Below are 16981 nucleotides of genomic sequence, written 5' to 3'. Positions count from 1 at the left end.
ATGGAAGCCAGGACAGTCAGCACAACATGGAATGCGACGACGATGCTGATGGAGCTGCACCTGTTGCCGCTCCTGTTCCTTCGTCTGCTGCTGCACCTGCTGCGGCGACAGTAGCTTCCCAAGCAGGCACGCCCGTTGCTCCAGCAATGGGTGACCCTCAACAAGAAGAGGAGAAAAGCGTTCTCCAGGAGCGTCAAGATACAGCCTCGTCGGGTTTAGAAGGATCTGGAAATGAAGCGACCGAAGAGATAGAAGATGATTTCTGGATCACACCAAAGAGGAAGAAGGGAAGGAAGTCGGCGCCGGCGACAATGCCTCCGAAGATTGTTGAAGTGGACCGCTCTGTTCTTGACGATATTGGGTTTTTGTCAGCATAGTGTGTTGGGGAGATTGGATTACCTCAGTGTTGTGTTAGCAGGATGCGCAACTAGATTCCTCCAAAGTCGGTAAGCTTAAGCTGCTCTTCCAGTTCACTAAAGTGATTTCATAAGTGATTTGATTTGATAAGTAAATACATAATCACTATTGAAGCATAGAAATCATGGCTGTGGGTCATTTGGTCATTGCAACCCTTAATGTTAGAGGGTTGAACTCTAAAAAGAAACAATACCAACTCAGAAGGCTACTGGATGGGTTTCCTCAAATTGACATTCTTGCTATTCAAGAGACGAAAATTGAGTCGCAGCGGGACACCGAACAAATGCTATCGCAGTATTTCATGAATCAATACGAAGTGCTCGTTAGCCATTCCATTGGATATTCTGCTGGTGTCATGCTTTTCATTAAGAGATGTCTTTCCTATACCCATGTATACCATGCCGTAGATGCAGATGGTAGGTCAGCAATGCTAGATGTAGACATTAGGGGGGAACTTTGGAGGTTTTTAGTCGTATATGCTCCAAATGATGAGAATCAACGCTGTGCGTTCTTCGAATCGACCAGACAATATTTTGATGACCAATATAACATGGTGTTTCTGGGAGATTTTAATTGCGTCCTCTCAGCGAGTGACAGAACCACGTTCCGAAATCTTGAAGATGATAGTGCCGAGTGTCTGCAATACATTGTAGAAACTCATAATTTGATTGATGCTGCAGAATATAGTACACCAGACACAATTAAATACACACATTTCCAAAGGAACTCACACGCTAGATTGGATCGCATATACTATTCCGCCAACAAACTCAGAGAGGTGACGAAATACCAAGTCTTCCCAGTCCACTTCAGCGATCATTGTCTCGTAGTGGCAACAATTGGAAATCCCGAAACGGCAAAACGCACTCCAAAGGCGTGGAAGCTATGGAAAATGAATTCGAAGCTTTTACAGGACTCTGTTTTCGATGATTACATACGACGAAAGCTTGCATGTCTTGCCGAGAATCACTTAGGCTGGGCCGAAAAGTGGGAAATCTTCAAGCAGGAGGTTAGAGGTTACGCGATTGAGAGGAGTAGTATAATAGCATATCAAGGAGTGTGTGAAGAAACCAAATAGAAAGAAGCTCATAGCAGTCTGGTACAGCTTGAGGCGAAAAACCCAGGCACATGTTTTGACGATATAAAGGAAATCGAGCTCCGGCTCGGCCTTTTCAGCGAACATAGCTATGAAGGCGCAAGAGTTAGATGTCGAACAAAGAGATATTTGCCGGATGAAACGCCAAACAAAAGCTATTTGGCAACAGAGAGGAAGCAGACGCGTAGTAGGCGCATTGAAAGTTTAGAGCACGGGGGTAAAGTAGTGGGTGACTCTGAGAAAGTGAGGGAGATATTCGTCGATTACTATAAGAGTTTGTTTGGACAAACAGCACGAAAAGTCGATGAGAGTTTGATAAATAGGTACATTGCAACCATGCCAAAGCTAAGTGAGGAGGAGAAAGAAATGTTAGGGTCGGACATTGCAGCAACAGAAATACAGTGTGCAATCAAAGAGTTAGCTTTCAACCGAACTCCCGGGCCGGATGGCTTGGGAGCAGAGTTCTACAAGAAGTACGTAGAGCTGCTCACGCCTGTTTTACTTAATCTTTATGCAGAAGCGGAGGAAAGGGCATTTTTTCTCTCAGTTTTCGGAGGTCGCACACTGTATTAATCCCGAAGAAAATAGCTGAGGGGTCCACTCCGAAAGTGACTGACTATAGGCCTATTACCCTCTGCAATGTGGGCTACAAAATTTTCGCTAAAGTGCTTGCTGCACGTCTGCAATTTGTGTTGCCGCATCTAGTAGGGGAACATCAAACGTGTGCCATCAAGAATAGAAGAATACAAACCAATATACATCTAGTTCGTACGGTGTTGGACTGGTGCAGATATGAGGGTGGGCATGTGGCGATGCTACAGTTGGATCTTTCGAAAGCTTTCGATAGAGTTTGTCATACATACCTGTTCGCATTGCTGCGTCATGTCAACATGGGAGATAGGTTTGTAAATCGCATCCAGTTGTGCTACAAACTAGTTGCAACGAGCCTTGTGGTTGTGGCGTATGCAGATGACGTTGCGTTCTTGGTGAAAGATAAGAGAAGTGTCGAAAAAATAATGGAGCAGGTCGACTTGTTTTGTGCAGCTTCTGGAGCTCAAGTAAACAAAGAGAAGTCTTTAGGAGTATGGTGTGGGCTTTGGGGTTCAACTCCAGAAATATTTTGCGATATCAAGTGGCAGACGAGCAACCCGGACTACCTGGGGGTGCCATTTCACGCAAGTAGAAACACAAACAGGATGTGGTCAGAAAGAATTGATAAGATGAAAAAGCATGCATTCACTTGGAGAGGCAAGGAACTGTCAATATTCCAGCGGGCTTCAGTTTGCAATGTGTTTTTGGTGGCGAAAATGTTATACATTTTGCAAGTACTTCAGTGTTCCCGTAAAATCGTACATGCATGCCATCGCGTGTTTGCCACCACGATATGGTGCTCAACATTTGAAAGAATGCGCCGAGAAAACCTTTTCAAGAAAGTCAAGGATGGAGGTTTAGGTCTACAGCACTTGTTTGTAAAGCAGCTAATTATGAGACTCTGGTTTTATAGGCAGTCTGTGCACCCCCTATTAGACGCCGTGAAGAGAGCAGTAGCCTACAACTATATGCCTAATATATATGTTGGCTTCCACGAGCAAGGCTTGCAGTTGACAGGGTTTTATCAGGAGGTCGTGGACTGCGTCAACTTTCTAAAAGTCAGGTTTACCCCAGATTACCTCTTTTCGGTTTCAAAGAAAGTGTTGGCAGCCCATTTGATAGATACCTTGTTTCCCGTGCCAATTTACATGCAAATTCCGTCTGAGTGGCCTGGAGAGGACGTTTTACACAGGGTCAAACGCATGCACATAAAGCCGAATATGAAAACATTCTTTTTCAAGCTTCATACATCAACGCTCTCTGTGAAAGCAGTTGGAACAGAAAGGCATATATGTTCCATGGTCTGCCAACTGCAGGTTTTGCAAAGTCCCTGAAACCGTTGACCACATCTTTCTTGATTGTACGGAAGCACAGTTTTTCTGGGACGACATACAGATTAAAGTACTGAATAAACGCCTCTCTCTGAACCCACATACAATCAGATTCCTACCTTTACATCCGAATGAAGATATACGCTACGATATTATCATGCTGATAGCTATGTATTGCTTGTGGAAGCTGCGTATGGCAGACAGAAATGAAGAGCCATTGGCGTCGCCCATGCAGTAATTTAAAGTAGAAATAACGCAGCTGAAGCTATGCTGCATGCAGCATTTGGAAGCACCACCGTGGTTAGAGCATCTGTGTGAATCGCTGTCCTCTATGTAAATTATTACTCTCTGTGTGTGACGTGTTTAACCTGTGCGTTGTGTACCATGTATTTTTTTCTATCCTGTGTGTATGTAAATTTTTGCTCTCTGTATGTGACCTGTGTAACCTGTGTGTTGTGTACCATGTATTTTTTTGTATCCTGTGTATTTTGATGCTACGGTGTGCATTATTCATTCATTCATCATACATCACTCATTAACACTGTACAGTCATAGCTTATTTTAATGTTTGTAAATAAACGTTATTACCTGGTGGAAAAAAAAAAAAAGAAAGCAGGCTCGTTGGTCTAGGGGTATGATTCTCGCTTAGGGTGCGAGAGGTCCCGGGTTCAAATCCCGGACGAGCCCTCAATTTTGTGTTGGGTTGTTTGATGTGCTTCGCAAAGCGTCAGTTCCACCCCATGACGGCTACATGTTTTCTCTGTGAATAACGATGACTTTGTGTAATAGTTCGAGAATGCGATCAATCGCCGGCTCGTTGGTTTAGGGGTGTGATTCTCGCTTAGGGTGCGAGGGGTCCCGGGTTCAAATCCTGGACGAGCCCTCTATTTTATGTTGGGTTGTCTGATGTGCCTCCTAGAGTGTCAGTTCCACCCCGTGACGGCTACAGGTTTTCTCTGTGAATAACGATGACTTTGTGTAATAGTTCGAGAACGCGGTCAATCGCCGGCTCGTTGGTCTAGGGGTATGATTCTCGCTTTGGGTGCGAGAGATCCCGGGTTCAAATCCCGGACAAGCCACCAATTTTGTGTTGGGTTGTCTGATGTGCCTCCTAGAGTGTCAGTTCCACCCCGTGACGGCTACAGGTTTTCTCGGTGAATAACGATGACTTTGTGTAATAGTTCGAGAACGCGGTCAATCGCCGGCTCGTTGGTCTAGGGGTATGATTCTCGCTTAGGGTGCGAGAGGTCCCGGGTTCAAATCCCGGACGAGCCCTCAATTTTGTGTTGGGTTGTCTGATGTGCCTCCTAAAGCGTCAGTTCCACCCCGTGACGGCTACAGGTTTTCTCTGAGAATAACGATGGCTTTGTGTAATAGTTCGAGAACGCGGTCGATCGCCGGCTCGTTGGTCTAGGGGTATGATTCTCGCTTTGGGTGCGAGAGGTCCCGGGTTCAAATCCCGGACGAGCCCTCAATTTTGTGTTGGGTTGTCTGATGTGCCTCCTAGAGCGTAAGTTCCACCCCGTGACGGCTACAGGTTTTCTTGGTGAATAACGATGACTTTGTGTAATAGCTCGAGAATCCGACCAATCGTCGGCTCGTTGGTCTAGGGGTATGATCATGAAAATGCCAATATCAGCGGAGGAAATAATCAAAGTGATAAAAAAACTAGGCCACAATAAAGCACCGGGACCTGATGGAATAGGTTCCCTCTTCTACAGAAAATTCGCAGGAAAGCTAGCTCCTATACTCAAGGCAGTCTTTGATGACATCGCTACCCGAAAGCTGTTGCCACCATCCATGCGTCAATCTTACACGGTGCTCATCCCAAAGAAAACACGTAAAGACGCAGAGCCGACAGTGAACGACTATAGGCCAATAAGTCTCCTTTGCACCGATTATAAGATTCTGGCCAAAACCCTGACCTCTCGGTTGGAGGTGTGCATGAGATCGGTTATTGGAGGACATCAAGCATACGGGATCAAAGGAAGAACTATAGGAAGAAATCTACATGCCATGAGGACAGTTTGCGAGGCCGCAGAAGTCCTTCCAACTCAAGTTGGGGTACTCCAGGTAGATCTCCGTCAGGCTTTTGATCGAGTGAGCCATCAGTTCCTGTGGGCGGTACTGAACAAGTTGCGCATAGGAGCTTACTTAACCGCATGGATAAAGGTATGCTACAAAGACATCTCCACGAGACTGGTGGTCAATGGCCAGCTAACTCAGCCAATACACATCTATTCATCAGTCAGGCAGGGTTGTCCCCTGTCTCCGCTGCTGTTTTCTGCGTACCTGGAGCCTCTTTGTCAAAGCCTAATCAAGAATGAAGCCATCACAGGACTTCAACTTGAGGCTCAGTCCATCAAATTGCTAGCCTACGCCGATGATGTTGCAGTCATCACAACAACGAAAGAGGGTGTTCGCAAGACGCTAGAGACCATAGAGAAATACTGCAGGCACTCGGGTGCGAAGCTTAACCTCGACAAGTCAATAGGTAGTTGGCTGGGGCCGTGGGACGAAGCGCCAGCCGAGTTCCTGGGCATACTGCTTGCGACATACTTGTTTGATATCTCCAGCCCCCGTAAAAGCGGGTTACCGAACCAAGTTGCTGTGCTACCGTCGCCTTCGCCTCACTTCCGTTCCCCTGGTGGCGGCGGGGCTGCGCAGCGCCACCAGACGGGAGAGATGACGATCCGATAACCACGCGTCGTCTGCTAGCTCCAAATGCGTCGACGGGGCAGCGCTTTCCTCGGAATGCGGAGTGGAATGGGAATTGTAACTTGTTTCCTTTTGTTCCTGTTTACTGTTTTTGAAACATAAGTACACCGAAATTAGGCCACATTTGAGCAGTTCCTGCGGTCGTCAGGACTTTTTGTAAAAGGTGTCACAGTAATGCAAGGGACCACGGCTGCACCGTGAAACTGGCACAAGCGAGGGACTACCTCATTTTATTTACTGGTGTTATGTGAAGCAAGCAAGCCTTGCTTGCTGGCTAGGATAAAAAAAGAAATAATAAATTTATACAAAATGAGGAAAAGAAACGCTGTGGAACACGGGACCTCAGTAACGCGGTGGTGCCCCTCCACTCTCAATCACTGCGCACATTCGCCTGGGCAGGGAAGCGCAGAGGGCGGAACAACACCTTAGGAACAATCTAGAAAGTGTTGATAAGCTTATCAACACTTTCTCGATTGTTCCCGATGTGTTATTCCTGAGGTGTTCTGACCATTCACTGGTCCATGGATTCGCACTCCGCATTCCGAGGAAAGCGCTCGCCCGTCGACGCATTTGGAGCTAGCAGACGACGCGCGGTTATCGGATCGCCATCTCTCCCGTCTGGTGGCGCTGCGCAGCCCCGCCGCCACCAGGGGAACGGAAGTGAGGCGAAGGCGACGGTAGCACAGCAACTTGGTTCGGTAACCCGCTTTTACGGGGGCTGGAGATATCAAACAAGTATGTCGCAAGCAGTACAATGGAGCAGGACGGTGGACAAGTACCTCGGTGTCCCCTTTGAGCTGCACAAGCCAACGGATCAGGTGTGGACCAACAAGCTCAACAGACTTCGGGAAGTGCTGTCTCCATGGCATGGGCGCTATCTTTCCCTCTTCAACAAGTCGTACGTGTGCAACGCGTGTCTATACCCTGCAGTACTATACGCAGCACAGTGCACGCGGTACAATAACCGAATGCTCAGCAGATTCCATAGACTGTGCGCAACCTTCATATGGAGCTCCCCCATGGAAAGGATGCGAAGAACGAACTTATTCTGGAATCTGAAAAGAGGAGGGTTAGGGCTTGTGAATATGGAAATCAAGTTGAGAGTCCAACGATTCCTCTACTTCCGGGATCAGAACGGTCCGTTCCTGAGAACTTCCCTTCAAGTACTCAGTGTAGACTACTTGGACAAGTGGACAGTCAGAGTGGGAGGCCATGCGAAAGTGAAGAAAGCAAAAAGCTTCTACAAGGAAGTCGCAGCTGCCATAACATTCTTTGAGGCCCGATTCTCCTGGGAGTACCTGTGCGCCTTAAAGAAGAAAAAACTCTATTGGGACACGGTGGAGATGTTGCTTCCGGTCCCCTTGTACAGGCAACAGCTCCTATCAACGGACGCTGAGAACGTCTTCAGGCGGGTAAGGAGACTACCTGTGCCAACCAGCTCAAAAGACCTTTTCGTCAGATTTCACTGCGAAGTGCTACCAGTGAAAATGTGGTTGCATCAGAAGGGATTCTTCGTGCCATGGAGCTTGAACTGCGACCTGTGCAGAGCGGAGGAGAGTCTTTTTCATGTGTTCCTGTCCTGCAAAAGGGCCAGGGACTTCTGGGAGGACTTTCAGGTGTACACCAACCTCGATATAAACATAGACTGGATGTCGTTCAAGTTCCTGGTCTTCGAGGGCAGAGAAGAAAACGACACCCCGGCTGCGCTAGTGGTGGCAGGATTAGATGCTCTGTGGCGATACCGGAGGGCTATTGCCGAGTGCGTTCCCAAGGTAAAGACACCTTGGGTTCAATTTCTGGGAACCCTCGAATGGATCGAAGCAACTGTGAAAGCAACAGAAGATAATGCATTGTGCGACTCGTTGAGGGTGCTCAGAGAAAAGGGGGTGCCCGAGAAATAGAGAGGCGTAGCCTGGTAAGCCTACAGAAGGGAGCCACAGCTCGTTTTGGAGAAGGGGACGAGAAGCAACCTGAACGCATGGGCATGCGGAACGAATTCTCAGGTCGTGAAGTGGGGAAAAGCGGACTGGTCTTAAATATGCGCCTGCTAAAGACCACCCGAGCAAGACCAATGACAGGAAGAAGCCAACACTGAAGCAAAAGGCAAAGGCGCCTTTTGTGGTTTTTAGCTGTATTTTAACATCTCAATAATAATAAAAAGCTGGCAAAAAAAAGGTCTAGGGGTATGATTCTCGCTTAGGGTGCGAGAGGTCCCGGGTTCAAATCCCGGACGAGCCCTCAATTTTGTGTTGGGTTGTCTGATGTGCTTCGTAAAGCGTCAGTTCCACCCCATGACGGCTACATGTTTTCTCTGTGAATAACGATGACTTTGTGTAATAGTTCGAGAATGCGATCAATTGCCGGCTCGTTGGTCTAGGGGTATGATTCTCGCTTATGGGTGCGAGAGGTCCCGGGTTCAAATCCCGGACGAGCCCTCAATTTTGTGTTGGGTTGTCTGATGTGCTTCGTAAAGCGTCAGTTCCACCCCATGACGGCTACATGTTTTCTCTGTGAATAACGATGACTTTGTGTAATAGTTCGAGAACGCGGTCAGTCGCCGGCTCGTTGGTCTAGGTTTACACGGAGACGCTCCCGGTAAATAGCTGGCTGGTGAAAAAGAATTTTTCGCTACCTCACGGAAGTCAATGCGGGCTATGCGACGAAGAAGAGACGCTGCAACACGTTTTCCTGGGATGCAAGATTGCCTTCTTCTTCTGGGGAGATCTCGGCGAGGCACTAGGGAAGTCTATGAGGCCTGCCCGGCTGGAACTAAAAACGTTGAGGCCTCAGAGGGAAGACGAGTCAGAACGAATCATTCTGATATTAGGTCTACAAGCTATTTGGAGCACGAGGACTGCGCTAGAACATAAGCACGAAAATATCATTGAGGCCTGGGACAGTTTCTTCATCAAGATTCGAAGGCTAGCGGAAATCCTGAAAGACCGACCGCATAGGGCACCGGAAGGGTGGGAACATACAGTTAAACAGATAGAGAAGTTCAACAAGCTGCGCATGGTCCGTGAAGAAAAGAGAAGGGCCAGGAAAAGAAAACAAACTTGCTACATATAAGGGTCATGACGGCGAGCAAGCACACCTGACAGCGTACCCTTCGGCATTGCGTGCTCAAACCTAAAAGTGACAGCTGTTTTTCTACCTCTGCTGAAAGACTGACAAGGGCGTATGCCTGTGAATAGCAAACTGCATTTCAGGGCTATGAAGGCATAAACGCCGAAAAGAAAATCGGTATCATGTACATATGTAAATATATGTAAATACACAAATAAAGAATTTTGAAAAAAAAAAAAAAGGCTCGTTGGTCTAGGGGTATGATTCTCGCTTTGGGTGCGAGAGGTCCCGGGTTCAAATCCCGGACAAGCCCTCAATTTTGTGTTCGGTTGTCTGATGTGCCTCCTAAAGCGTCAGTTCCACCCCGTGACGGCTACAGGTTTTCTCTGTGAATAACGATGAGTTTGTGTAATAGTTCGAGAACGCGGTCAATCGCCGGCTCGTTGGTCTAGGGCGATTCTACTTCCGGCAGCGTTAGCGAACGGACGTGGGAATCATGAGCTCCCCGGGAGCGGTCACAACGGCTAGGCTTAGCCGGGCTACAAAGGACACTGCGACTGAAAACGCCTACAAGGTTATTTTGCCGACAATACCTCCAGGTAGTGTGTCTTACAATACTCTTTTGCTCCATGCTGACCCGTTTGGGAGACCATACAACGCTGACAGCTTCGGTGATGCTCTGAAGGACATTGTTTGCAAAGAAGATGTGGCGGGGTTTGGGTCATATCAGTTCAATCATGTCTGGGCCATAACATTTCACCGACGTCTTGAAAAAGAAAAGTTGCTAGCACAAGGGGAGCTGGTTGTGAAAGGAAAAAGGTGTATTATGGTTGATCCAAATAAGAAGGAAGTCAACATAAAGATCAATTGGATTCCCATACACGTGCCAAACGAAGACGTTGTGCAAGCGTTGCGGCCTTTTGGAACTGTGAAGGAGGTCGAATGTGTCAAGTGGAAAAATACCTTCTTTGAAGGCGTAGAAACTACAACACGAATTGCTCAGATGGAACTGAAAGGAGGGATTACCGCGGATGACGTTCCCCATCTGATACACATATCAGGGTGCCATGTCTTGCTGGCAATACCGGGTAGACCGCCTTTATGCCTCAAGTGTAAAATGGTGGGGCACATTCGAAAACAATGTAGGACGCCCTGGTGTAAATCGTGCCGTACGTTCGGACACACAGAAGAAGAATGTGTGAACAGCTATGCATCGAAGCTCCGCAGGTCCACCAGGGAAACAACTGACCACGACGCCCTAGAGCTTGCAGGCGATCCGGAGATCGAGATTGAAGCACATGAACGTGTTGGTGAAAAAGATGAAGAACCATCTACTGCAGTGGCTATAAACAACGAGCATATAGACGAAGAAAGTATTCTAGGCGAAAGTAACCAGGCAATAGAGAAGCATACCAATGATGAGCCAATAAAAAGGAGGATGCGAAAGGAGGATTCCAGAGCGTTGGACGACAGAGACAAACAAAGGAAGCAACAACGAGATGATGTAGTACCGACGGAAAGAGACGAACGTGCAGATGGAGGGAACAAGAGGAGGAAACCGGAAAGCAACACTGGGAAAGGCCTTGAAATTGTGCCTGTAGGACAGTCGGCGCTGGAGAACATGAAGTTTGGGGACATTTGATGTGAACCATGTGTCGTGAGAGTGAATGCCCGTCTTCACTGTAGTAATGAGGTAAGCTAAACAGTTTCCTCTAGAGAAGGAGAATGGGTATGTGATCCTTTTAAACATGATGGAAGGGCATATAACTGTCGCGACAATCAACGTACGAGGTCTGTGTTCACAGAAAAAGCAGTATCATTTGAAAAGGCTTTTAGATTCGCAACCTGATATAGATGTGATAGCATTGCAGGAAACGAAAATTAGTAGTGACGAAGGGACTAAAGAACTGCTTGAAAACCTTTTCCTACCGCTATATGAGGCAGTTGTAAGTCATTCATTTCAACACTCTGGAGGTTGTTTGCTGCTTGTTAAAAGATCACTGAAATATGTGCCAGTTTACCATCATGTTCATAGTAGTGGTCGTATGGCTCTGTTGGACATTGCTTATGAAAATGAAATCTGGCGACTCATATGTATTTATGCACCGAACGATGCAAAGGAGAGACAGTCCTTTTATAATTATGTGGAAAAGTATGTTGACACAGACTACACTACAGTGCTGCTGGGTGATTTTAATTGTGTGCTGAATAATGTTGACACAAGTAGTTGCCGATTACAGCGGGATATAGGCATCGAAGCATTGAGGAATATCACGCGAGAGTGTAATATGGTGGATGTAGCCGAATGTGCGAACCAGACTATCAAGTACACTCATTTCCAGAAGGGATGTGACGCGCGGCTCGACCGCATATACATTTCAGGAAATATAAGGGGCGAAATCAGCAAATACAACGTCATACCAGTTCACTTCACCGGCCATTGCATGGTTATCGCTTCCATTGGGAAGATTCCGCCCAAAAGTAAAAAGTTTGGATGGGAACACTGGAAGCTTAACAACAAACTATTGGAAGATTAAAGTTTTAATGGCCTTGTAAGGGAACAGATTAAACAAATGAAAAAGTCGGATGAAGAATGGGGTATCAAGTGGGAACGTCTGAAGTTGAAAGTTCGGGAGGTGGCTATTGAAAAATGCAGTGTGATGGCGTATAAAAGAAAATACGAAGAAAACAACTTGAGGAAAAGGTTATGCACGCTGATTACACTAGAGTGAAAGATGCCTGGGGAATTTTGTGATGACATCCAGCATACAAAGTTTCAGCTGAGCCTGATAGACGAAAACAAAAGCCAAGGCGCACTGATAAGGTCAAGGACACAAAACTTCCTTGCGGATGAGCAGCCATGGAAAACATTCCATCAGGAGGAAAGGAAACATGTGGCTCGAAACAAGATTACGGAAATAAAAGTCGGTAATCGAAGCACTGATAACAAGAAAGAGGTTGAAGATTGTATTTGGAACTATTATAACACATTACTTGGGACTGAGTCTTCGGATGGTGACAACCTGATCTATGAGCAAATGAAGGATACGATGCCCCAACTGCACAATAAGGAGAAGGAAGAGCTAGAGTTACCGATCACTGCGGAAGAAGTGCGGAATACCATCAATTCACTTCGAAATAATCGGTCACCAGGACCGGACGGATTAAGTGCGGAGTTTTATAAGAAACACGTCCATCTGCTAACCGCGGGTCTTTAACGAAGCCGAAGAAAAGACGATGTTACCCAAATCGATGAAGTGCTCGAAAACTGTCCTGATTCCCAAGGAAATACCCGAAGGGTCCACACCAAGAGTGACAGATTACAGACCCACCACACTGAGCAACGTTGACTACAAAATATTCGCAAAGGTTATGGCCGGACGGTTGCAAAAGGTGATACCTCAGTTTGTGGGGGAGCATCAAACGTGTGCAGTGAAGGGACGTAGTATACAAACTAATATACATGTTGCACGAACAATACTGGACTTTTGCAAATTTGAAGGTGACCAAGTGGGCATGCTGCAGCTTGATTTGTCGAAAGCCTTCGATAGGGTCAAACATAACTTCCTGTTCTTCTTGCTTCAAGCTGTCAACATGGGACCTCGTTTTATAAACAGAGTGCGCATGTGCTACACAATGGCCCAAAACCAGCTGGTTATCAATAACGTGATCACCAAACCAATACTTCTAAAATCATCAGTCCGTCAAGGATGCCCAATGTCTCCTCTGCTCTTCAACTTATATCTGGAACCTCTATGTCGAAGTATTAATAATTGTGCTAGTGTACATGGATACTCTCTTTACAACGCTGAGATAAAGACACTGGCATATGCAGACGACCTGGCCATCTTCGTCAGTGACAAGAAAAGCATCACGAGAGTTATGCAGATAGTTGAAAAATATTGTGATGTTTCGGGAGCTCAACTGAACAAAGAAAAATCGGTAGGTGTCTGGGCTGGTTCATGGGGATCCACACCAGGATTGTACGAAGGCATCACTTGGCAGACTGGGTTGCCCAAATATTTAGGAGTGCCAATGGAGCAAAGTGTGAATACCAACCCCGTGTGGAAGACTGTGAGGGACAAAGTGCGCAAACAAACGTTCACGTGGAGGCAAAGTGAACTCTCCATTTTTCAGAGAGCAAATGTGTGCAATGTTTTCCTGCTCGCAAGGATTGTGTATTTGTTGCATGTATTGCCGTGTACGCGGAAGAGCATTCACGCGCTTCACAGGGTTTTTGCCACATTCATTTGGTGCTCTAAGTTTGAGCCAATGCGTCGGGAAAATATCTTCAAAAGTGTCAAAGATGGCGGCCTCGGAGGCTCGGACTGCATCATTTATTTGTTAAGCAAATCGTACTACGACTTTTCTTTTTTCGTAATGCGAGCCATCCTGTTTTAAGAACTATGGTACAATGCATAGCTGGTGAATATCTGCCAGGTGTAGCTGTGTCGGTGATAAAACTAAGGCCTAAACTTCGCGGCTTTTACAAGGAGATTGTTGAATGTGTGAATTTTCTACTCTGTAGATTTTCTGTTGAATATGTTTTTGAGGTCGGAAGGAAGAGAATGACAAATGATCTCATAGATTCGCTGTTCCCAACACCCATCTACCGTAGTGCTCCACAGATAACGCACGGCACTGATATATTATGTCGCGTTAAGAAAATGCCAATCAGGTCGAAAATCAAGACATTTTTCTTTCGACTCTATACGGGTATGCTTCCAGTGAAAACGTGGCTGGCCTCAAAAGGTATATTCGTGCCATGGACTGTTAATTGCCGTTTCTGTAAGGTACCGGAAACCATTGACCACGTCTTCCTGGATTGCACAGAAGCAACCTTTTTTCTGGGATGATGTACAAAGAAAGCTGAAGAAAAACCTGTACTTAAATCCTCACACAATCCGGTTTTTACCCTTGGCTGGGAAAACAGGTGCACGTTACGATATGGTCGTTCTAACGCGATGAATCGCCGGCTCGTTGGTCTAGGGGTATGATTCTCGCTTAGTGTGCGAGAGATCCCGGGTTCAAATCCCGGACGAGCCCTCTATTTTGTGTTGGATTGTCTGATGTGCCTCCTAAAGCGTCAGTTCCACCCCGTGACGGCTACATATTTTCTCTGTGAATAACGATGACTTTGTGTAATAGTTCGAGAACGCGATTAATCGCCGGCTCGTTGATCTAGGGGTGTGATTCTCGCTTAGGGTGCGAGAGGTCCCGGGTTCAAATTCCGGACGAGCCCTCAATTTTGTGTTGGGTTGTCTGATGTGCCTCCTAAAGCGTCAGTTCCACCCCGTGACGGCTACAGGTTTTCTCGGTGAATAACGATGACTGTGTGTAATAGTTCGAGAACGCGATGAATCGCCGGCTCGTTGGTCTAGTGTTGGGTTGTCTGATGTGCTTCGTAAAGCGTCAGTTCCACCCCATGACGGCTACAAGTTTTCACTGTGAATAACGATGACTTTGTGTAATAGTTCGAGAATGCGATCAATCGCCGGCTCGTTGGTCTAGGGGTATGATTCTCGCTTAGGGTGTGAGAGGTCCCGGGTTCAAATCCCGGACGAGCCCTCAATTTTGTGTTGGGTTGTCTGATGTGCCTCCTAAAGCGTCAGTTCCACCCCGTGACGGCTACAGGTTTTCTCTGTGAATAACGATGACTTTGTGTAATAGTTCGAGAATGCGATCAATTGCCGGCTCGTTGGTCTAGGGGTATGATTATCGCTTAGGGTGCGAGAAGTCCCGGGTTCAAATCCCGGACGAGCCCTCAATTTTGTGTTGGGTTGTCTGATGTGCCTCCTAAAGCGTCAGTTCCACCCCGTGACGGCTACAGGTTTTCTCTGTGAATAACGATGACTTTGTGTAATAGTTCGAGAATGTGGTCAATTCCCGGCTCGTTGGTCTAGGGGTATGATTCTCGCTTTGGGTGCGAGAGGTCCCGGGTTCAAATCCCGGACGAGCCCTCAATTTTGTGTTGGGTTGTCTGATGTGCTTCCTAAAGCGTCAGTTCCACCCCGTGACGGCTACATGTTTTCTCTGTGAATAACGATGACTTCGTGTAATAGTTCGAGAACACGGTCAATCGCCGGCTCGTTGGTCTAGGGGTATGATTCTCGCTTAGGGTGCGAGAGGTCCCGGGTTCAAATCCCGGACGAGCCCTCTATTTTGTGTTGGATTGTCTGATGTGCTTTCTAAAGCTTCAGTTCCACCCCTTTACGGCTACATGTTTTCTCTGTGAATAACGATGACTTTGTGTAATAGTTCGAGAACGCGATTAATCGCCGGCTCGTTGATCTAGGGGTGTGATTCTCGCTTAGGGTGCGAGAGGTCCCGGGTTCAAATTCCGGACGAGCCCTCAATTTTGTGTTGGGTTGTCTGATGTGCCTCCTAAGGCGTCAGTTCCACCCCGTGACGGCTACAGGTTTTCTCGGTGAATAACGATGACTGTGTGTAATAGTTCGAGAACGCGATGAATCGCCGGCTCGTTGGTCTAGGGGTATGATTCTCGCTTAGTGTACGAGAGGTCCCGGGTTCAAATCCCGGACGAACCCTCAATTTTGTGTTGGGTTGTCTGATGTGCTTCGTAAAGCGTCAGTTCCACCCTGTGACGGCTACAGGTTTTCTCTGTGAATAACGATGACTTTGTGTAATAGTTCGAGAATGCGATCAATTGCCGGCTCGTTGGTCTAGGGGTATGATTATCGCTTAGCATTCCACTTCCGGCGCTTGTGCTAACCGGTTGTGTGCGACATGAGCTCCGTTGGAGCGGCTGTTACGGCTAACCGTAGCCGGGATGAATCGTCTACTGTGCCTCGGAAGTCCTACAGGATGATTATGCCTACGTTACCAAAAGGCGAAATTTCACGTAACACTGTTTTTCTGCACGCGGACCCTGATGGGAGGCCGTATAAAGTTCAAGACTTCATAGCTCCTCTTGGAGTGGCAGTGAACAAGGCGGACATCGCGGGATTCGGTTCGTACCTCTTCAATCATGTGTGGGTGGTTACCTTCCACTCGGAGACGACAAAAGAGAAATTCCGGCAACTTGGCGAACTGGTAGTCAAAGGAAGACGGTGTGTTGTGGTGGACCCAAATTCCAATGACGTTACGTTTAAACTGCATTGGCTGCCAACGAATGTGACTGACGAGGCGGTTCGTCGTTGCCTGTCATTGTACGGGAAGGTTACAGATATTGTGCGGGAAAAGTGGAACTGTGCGGGTCTGGAGGGGGTGGAGACGACGACACGTTCCGTTACCGTGCAGCTTCACGATGGTGTAACTTCGGAGAGCATCCCATACCAACTGAAGATAATGTGTGTGACAGTGCTGGTGTCGGTCCCTGGAAAACCTCCCCTCTGCCTACGATGTAAACAGGTAGGCCATATACGCAGTCAGTGTCGCACAGACTACTGTCGTAGCTGTAAGGGCTACGGCCATCTAACGGAAGACTGTGTCCGCTCCTATGCTTCGATGACAAAGGGCACGTCGGGGAAAAGTAACGAGGAGATGGTAATGGACATTCAAGATACTGAGGCGACCTTGCAAAGTGAAAAGGAAAAATACCCGCACACAGAAGAAAGTGGTCTACCGCAAGAAAACTCATCGAGAGTACTTCAAGAAGAGAAGGGAAATGCTTCGCACAAAGACAAACGGACAGATGAACAACGAAAGATGGACTGCTCACAGGAGTCGACCGGAAAAAGGAAAGGTGCTGAAATTGAGAAAACTTTGGACAGGTCCGTTGAAAGCCATCTGGGAAAATCTG

At 47.1% G+C, this 16981-nt stretch overlaps 11 non-coding genes across 11 annotated transcripts; all 11 read left to right on the top strand.

Moving 5' to 3' along the window:
- The first annotated feature begins 4050 nt into the window (after window positions 1–4050).
- Trnap-agg (transfer RNA proline (anticodon AGG)) lies at window positions 4051–4122 on the top strand. Its single transcript has one exon. It is a non-coding gene; the product is annotated as a tRNA-Pro (tRNA).
- Window positions 4123–4442: 320 nt separating this feature from the next.
- On the top strand, window positions 4443–4514 carry Trnap-ugg (transfer RNA proline (anticodon UGG)). The gene has a single exon. It is a non-coding gene; the product is annotated as a tRNA-Pro (tRNA).
- Window positions 4515–4638: 124 nt separating this feature from the next.
- Trnap-agg (transfer RNA proline (anticodon AGG)) lies at window positions 4639–4710 on the top strand. The gene has a single exon. It is a non-coding gene; the product is annotated as a tRNA-Pro (tRNA).
- A 124-nt stretch (window positions 4711–4834) lies between these two features.
- Window positions 4835–4906, top strand: Trnap-ugg (transfer RNA proline (anticodon UGG)). Its single transcript has one exon. It is a non-coding gene; the product is annotated as a tRNA-Pro (tRNA).
- A 3609-nt stretch (window positions 4907–8515) lies between these two features.
- On the top strand, window positions 8516–8588 carry Trnah-aug (transfer RNA histidin (anticodon AUG)). The gene has a single exon. It is a non-coding gene; the product is annotated as a tRNA-His (tRNA).
- An 872-nt stretch (window positions 8589–9460) lies between these two features.
- On the top strand, window positions 9461–9532 carry Trnap-ugg (transfer RNA proline (anticodon UGG)). Its single transcript has one exon. It is a non-coding gene; the product is annotated as a tRNA-Pro (tRNA).
- A 4661-nt stretch (window positions 9533–14193) lies between these two features.
- Trnat-agu (transfer RNA threonine (anticodon AGU)) lies at window positions 14194–14265 on the top strand. Its single transcript has one exon. It is a non-coding gene; the product is annotated as a tRNA-Thr (tRNA).
- A 450-nt stretch (window positions 14266–14715) lies between these two features.
- Window positions 14716–14787, top strand: Trnap-agg (transfer RNA proline (anticodon AGG)). The gene has a single exon. It is a non-coding gene; the product is annotated as a tRNA-Pro (tRNA).
- Window positions 14788–14911: 124 nt separating this feature from the next.
- Window positions 14912–14983, top strand: Trnap-agg (transfer RNA proline (anticodon AGG)). The gene has a single exon. It is a non-coding gene; the product is annotated as a tRNA-Pro (tRNA).
- A 124-nt stretch (window positions 14984–15107) lies between these two features.
- On the top strand, window positions 15108–15179 carry Trnap-ugg (transfer RNA proline (anticodon UGG)). The gene has a single exon. It is a non-coding gene; the product is annotated as a tRNA-Pro (tRNA).
- Window positions 15180–15303: 124 nt separating this feature from the next.
- Window positions 15304–15375, top strand: Trnap-agg (transfer RNA proline (anticodon AGG)). Its single transcript has one exon. It is a non-coding gene; the product is annotated as a tRNA-Pro (tRNA).
- Window positions 15376–16981: the final 1606 nt, after the last annotated feature.

Source organism: Ornithodoros turicata, chromosome 1 (assembly GCF_037126465.1).
Source record: "Ornithodoros turicata isolate Travis chromosome 1, ASM3712646v1, whole genome shotgun sequence".
Classification (NCBI taxonomy): Eukaryota; Metazoa; Arthropoda; class Arachnida; order Ixodida; family Argasidae; genus Ornithodoros; species Ornithodoros turicata.
The sequence above is the reverse complement of the archived record's forward strand: the minus strand, read 5'-3'. Positions and strand labels throughout refer to the sequence as shown.